We start from the raw sequence: 6,000 nt of genomic DNA on the forward strand, positions 1-6,000 counted from the left end.
GATGGAACATTTTCACTGGACAATCAATGCTGCACACTGAGGGAAAAGGCAAACCAAGATAAAGCTCACATCTACCACTAACAGTGTGAAGAAAATGAGGCTTATTTCTTCATCCTGTACCAGAAGTCCACGTTACTTCCTCAGAATGAAAATCTCACTTTCCAAATGCCACTTACCATCTGTCAAACACTTCTAGTTCTCTAGGCTTTTTTTTATGCTACCATATACGTTACATCTGCAACAGATTTCCCTGTTGTAGAGTACAGATGGAATAAAAGATTGTTTTATAACAAACACAGCAAAATACTGCAGAATTCAAACTGTGTACAATCCAGAACAAGCTACTCTAAGCAGAACACATCTGACTAATGTATCTGCTGTTAATCAGCACCCTATTGCAAGAACTGTTTCCTAAACATCCCTCAGTTTATAAGGTTCAGTGCTGCACATATACCTTCCTCTTAGAGGTGAAGGTCAGTCCCTGAAACACCTTCAAGTCTACAGTATGAAATGACCATATAATGAATTAACAGAGACAAACTACTGGAAATATATGCAACTTGCTATTACCATGAGCTGGCCAAGTGCTTCTTTTAGATAAAGCCACAAGCAGCTGCTTCTACAGAGTTTAAATTGACTTTTTAGGTAGAGAATCCATTTCCTTGACCAGAAATTGAATTATAGAAAACATCTCTGAAATGATGCAGATTGTTTAAGTCAGGGCTCCAAAGCAAGTGTATGAAGTAACGACATCTTTTCCCTTTAATTCCAAAGATTGTGAAAACAAATACTAATTTTTCATAGGAAATAACCTTTCTTGTACTGTCTGATTGCAATTAGACCTTCTGACATCTGAAAAACCTGTAAAAGCCACACTAGCCTCAATATCTGCTCATACCTTTTCAAGGAAAGCAAGAGGCCCTTCAAGTGGCTCCAGCTGTAAACCCTTCACTCTGTATTAGTGGAAGAGCTGTAGCAGCAGAGGGAAGGAAGGAAATAAACCTACTGGCAGTAAACAGAGAGGTTATCAACTTTATCCACAACACAACAGCAAAAGAAATCACTCGAGCAAATCCAGACGCAGCCCTCTGAAAGGAAACAAAGCCTTCAGGAAAAATCTTCCTTATCCCTCGGACTCTAAAAGACAGACTGCTGACACACACAACAAACAACTATGTGTTGTTAACTATTACTACTATTGACTGTAACTATCTCTACATGCCTTGTAATAAAAGTTAACTAGAAAGGCAGCCTAACAAAATAGAGAAGTTTTACTAATTCAATATCAGCATGAGCATAGAATAAAGGAAGGGGGCCCATTTGGAATAGTTAACTATATGATGTCATGTGTTCCCCATATCAAGTTTATTTTCTGTTCCAAAACAAAAGCCCACGAGACTAACATGAGAAATGATTTGGCAGATAGCCTGACATGACAGAGATTTCATAGCACATGGGGGACGAGGGAGAAACCCCCTCTGAAAGTTACACAAGAGGTGTCAGAGAACAGTTGTGTGTAACGCAATAGGGAGGCAGGTGGTGGGACAGCCACCGGGGAAGAGAGCCAAACCAGCAGCACAGTTGATTAAATGTTGGCAAAGTGCTCCACACAAAGATTTACCAGAGGCAGAGGGAGCTGGAGCACAGCTCCATAGGGCACAAGCATGCATCGGTTCTTGTACTGGGTGGCAGCATGAGCATTTCCTTCAAAGAATGATAACAGGCAAAATAAAAAGCTGGATGCTTACATGTACTGCATTCCTTCATGCTTTTATCCATCAGTTCAACACAATATTTATCGCCTCCAAAACACAGCAATCCTAAAACTTCAATTTTCTACTAATTCCAGCACTTCGGCTCCATTAGGAGTAAACCCCTGAGGTAATACGGTAAGATACAATGAAAAACAACAAGCATATCAGCCTGCCTTTCCCCCCGGTTCACTTCCCAGTAAGAAGTACACAAGCCCAATAGTTTTTCCCTCAGCCTCAGTAAATTGTTCCTTACACAGTAAAAGTTAACAAGTTCAAACAAACATTGATGACAATTCAAGCACAGAACACAAAGTACACGCAGAAGTTCAGTGCTGTGCATAGACACGAGAGCTGCACGGTCACTTTCTGAGTTCATTGTACAGTAATTTGACAGGAAAGCGTGTTTAAACAGGGCCCTTTCCCTTAACCAGAGGAAAAGATAAACATATATCGCTTGTTGTATTCTAAGTTACACCTCTTTCAGCAGCTCACTATACTTACAGCACCCACACAACTCCCCACCAACAGTTAAACCAGCGCCCACAACTGAGCAGCTCTGTGCTTCAGTTTTGAAACAGACTGCGTTAAGTTAGCGCTCAGAAAGGAGCTCTAAGAAAGTTGTTTGCTCACAAAGCAAACTGCTTCAAAGCTCAGGAGCTGTGATGCAAAACCAACACGATACCCAAGCAGCAAACAGCCTCAGCAGCTGGCAGGGAACTCTGAAATGGAGCAGAATGGAGGTACCAGGTGTCAGCAGCACCAGGCGCTCTGTAAGGCAGATGTGTCCGGAGCTGCGCTCTGTGCCCAGTCCCACCTCTGACATCGGCCGTGAGCTTCAATTCAGCACCCACGGCTCTTACCACAATTTCCACCGTCAGGTAAACACCGAACGAGCACCAGCAGCGACCCAACTGCGTACCGGCGATCAATAGATCCGTATTGCCCGTACTTCGGATTAAATGACTGAAGTTAGGAAAACTTCCAGGTGCACCCTGTGGGGCACCCTGTGGTGGGGCACCCTGCGGGACCCGCAGCCCGGCGGCAGCCGCCACCCCCGGCCGATCGGGCGGCACCGCGGTGCCACGCAGGCGGCCCCACCGCCCGCCGACGGCCCCTCCGCCGCGCAGCCCCGGCGGAGCGCTGCCTCACCTTGTCCCCAGAGCCGGGTCCGGACGGGAGACACAGCTCGGCCCAGCCGGGAGCGGGAGAGGCACCGGGACCCCTCCCCGCCCCCGCGCCGTCCCCGCCCCTCTCGCTCCGCTGCAGCCCCGCCCTGTCGCCGCTTGATCCGCTCATCCGCAGCCGCCGCCATGGCGAGAGCGCAGGCGCCGCCTTGTCATGAGGGTGTCGGTGGTGGCTCGGGGCGGGGGTGGGAGCTGCTCGTCACCATGGGGACGGGAGGGAAATGGCCGCTAACGGGGAGAGGATGGAGCGTTTTGGGGCAGCGGGGGTTGGAAGGGAGCTCTGGAGATAATCGAGTCCTTGCTCAAGTGGATCCCCTGCAGTCGCATGGCGAGGCCTCCCATAGCCCGTACTAGGCTCTCCGTACTAGGAGAGTGGTTAGGCCCTGGAACAGGCTGCCCAGGGAGGTTGTGGATGCCCCGTCCTTGGAGGTGTTCAAGACCAGGTTGGACGGGGCCCTGGGCAACCTGATCTAGTAAAGGTGTATGTTTGGTGGCCCTGCCAGGCAGGGGGGTTGGAACTACATGATCCTTGAGGTCCCTTCCAACCCGGGTCATTCTGTGATAGCAGGATTCTCCACAGTCTGTCTGGGCAGCCTGTTCCACTGCTCCATCACCTTCACGGTGAGGGAGTTCTTCATGTGGAATTTCCTGAGTTCAGTGTCCTCTTGTAGCAGTTTTAGCCATGTATGTGTTGGTAATATAAACCCACAGCGCATAGATCACGTTGTCATGTTTAAAATAAAACAAATGCACACCCCAGGTTTTCATCGCCTGCCAGTTGCTATAACTGGGAGCGGCTGCAAACTGCTGAGCAACTTTGGAAATGCTGAGCATCCTCTTTCCACTTATGTCAAGAGGGATGGCTGTCAGTACAGACAGAAGACATGTGGTGCCTCCAGTGCTGCCCAGCTGACCAGTGGCACAGAAACTGCCAAAGGATGAATGCCTCCAGCCCGGAAAGTACAACTTCAGCTCCATGTATTTTTCAGTGTTATTACGTGTCAGTGTCTCCAGGAGCCCATTATCTCCGGCCCATGTTCCACTCACGGTCTTTTCATTCTGCTCCTCAAATAGGCAGAGTTAATTAAAAGGCTGAGTATCCTTCCAGCAGCTCTTCTTTTTCTTTCAGGTACATCTGTAGCAATATCTCCAGCTGCAGAAGGTTGCTTTTCCCCTCAGCTGTTAGGTACAAAATGCCAAAGAGAAAAAACAAACAAACAAAACAACAACAAAGTGCCTGAAATCTCACAGAACAACCATGGGCAAGTCACGGTGTCGGATGTGTGAGGAACATGACACCGGGCAGTCATGGCAGCTAGGAACTGCTATGTGTAGCAAGCATACCAGCTGAATCCATGCTGCACTCTTTGCCTCTCCTGGAGGTCACCAGTAAACTCCTCTTACTCATCTCTTAGAGTGCCTTCTTAGCATTACACGTCTTGTATTTCAATCTGCACTAGGAGGGGAGGCTGACAGCATGCCAAAACAACAATCCTTTATGGAGAAGCCCAGTTCTCTGATCACATGGTGTCAGCTGAATTGAGTAAATGCCAACATGGGTTTCACTAGGTTGTGCAAACCTGGGTTGCATCACAGAAATTGTGTTCACACACCTCTTATAGCAAGGGGATAATGACCACGCACTATTATATCTTCATGTTTGAGGACCTAGAATGCTGATGGATAATAGGAGTTTGTAGTTCAGTCATTAGGGCTTCAAGTGGAAGAAATACATGACTGTTACCACTGATATGTTGAGTGGTGAAAGCATTTGCTACCAACTCTCTTAGCTGGGGGCAGAGGAAAGAAGAAATGGAAACAGCTGTATAAAATTGGACAAGCTCAGTTCAATCTACGATACCAGGCTTTGATTAGGGCACGTTTTCCTTTGAAATTGAAAGGATGCAGAGAATTTAAGGGTGGACCTAGTGTTTGGAGTAGTCGGGAACAGTACATGCAGGTTGCTCCCCATGAAAATGTGAGCTGGGAGCCCAAAGGGATAACATGGTTGGCAGGGTAGGGGCTTTGCCAGCCAGGGCCCAGTTTCATAGAATAAAATACAGGGACAGAAGCCCCCACCTGAGAGTGGGAGCTTAGGACAGCACTGCCACCACACAGCTCCTTCCTAGGTTTGTGTATCCTCTGCTGTTGCTCAGAAAACAAGATAAAGAACTTCACAGTGTAAAGGGAACAGTAGGAGGGCAGAGTGCTTTGTTTTGTGGTTGGGCTATGATTAGGAATGGTAGATGGCAGAGGAAAACAAATGGGTTTTGTAAAGAAAAGAAGATAAGAAGCTGTGTGTTATTCTCAGATAACACACTCGCAGAGTCACCAGAGGATAATTCATTGTAATCCTGTTAAGGGTTATCATATTATCTAGTGGCAACACGTACCACAAGGGGCTTCACTGGTAAAGTAAAACAGAGGAAGTCTAAAAGCAGCAGCAGAGTCTGAAGTAAAGTGAGATTTTTGCAGTCTTAACAAGAGAGCTTTTGGCACACTGACTTCTTTATTTCTCAAGAATATATTACAGCTTCCTGACACACCCATAGGGGTGGACATCTCTCAAAGTTACAAGGAAAAAAATCCCACCGAGAAATGATATAAAAATCTTGTATTAAGAACCATTAATATGAGGGATAAGAATGGGTTTGTGTTTTCAGGGAACCTATTTCTTCCTTGCTCTTCCTAGAAATTCCAGCTTCCCAACACTTTCAAAGAGAATAAACACGTAGCAAAGGTTGATATAATTGATTATAGTTATAAAAAAGCTTGGCTATAACTGAACAGCAGCTGGGGTTGGACATGGGCAGGACAGCAAAAGACTTGCAGCTTGATGTCCACCGAAAACGTTCTCAGCCTCCGGGTTACGAGGACTTTCATCGAGCCTCCGTTGCCCTCTAGGGGAGAGCCTCAGCATCGCTTATAGAGCTCAGTTCTGCCGCCTCTCAGCACTTCTTGCCCCGCTGCGTTTTCCTTTGTATCTTCTCTATCACACTGTTTGGTAATGCCTGGTCATTTCTGAATAAGTACTTCGAAATTTTAAAATTACTTTGATTGCT

The 6,000-nt window shown here is 46.8% G+C and overlaps 1 protein-coding gene across 2 annotated transcripts in view; it reads right to left on the bottom strand.

The window, feature by feature from the left end:
• Positions 1-3,029, bottom strand: part of OSBPL8 (oxysterol binding protein like 8) — a 74,025-nt gene extending 70,996 nt beyond the window's left edge. For both annotated transcript variants that reach the window (XM_015856915.2, XM_015856903.2), the window contains exon 1: positions 2,904-3,029. The gene's annotated coding sequence lies outside the window, so the exon portion shown is untranslated. The remainder of the gene's footprint in view (positions 1-2,903) is intronic.
• Positions 3,030-6,000: the final 2,971 nt, after the last annotated feature.

This window comes from Coturnix japonica, chromosome 1, assembly GCF_001577835.2.
Source record: "Coturnix japonica isolate 7356 chromosome 1, Coturnix japonica 2.1, whole genome shotgun sequence".
In the NCBI taxonomy this organism is placed as follows: domain Eukaryota; kingdom Metazoa; phylum Chordata; class Aves; order Galliformes; family Phasianidae; genus Coturnix; species Coturnix japonica.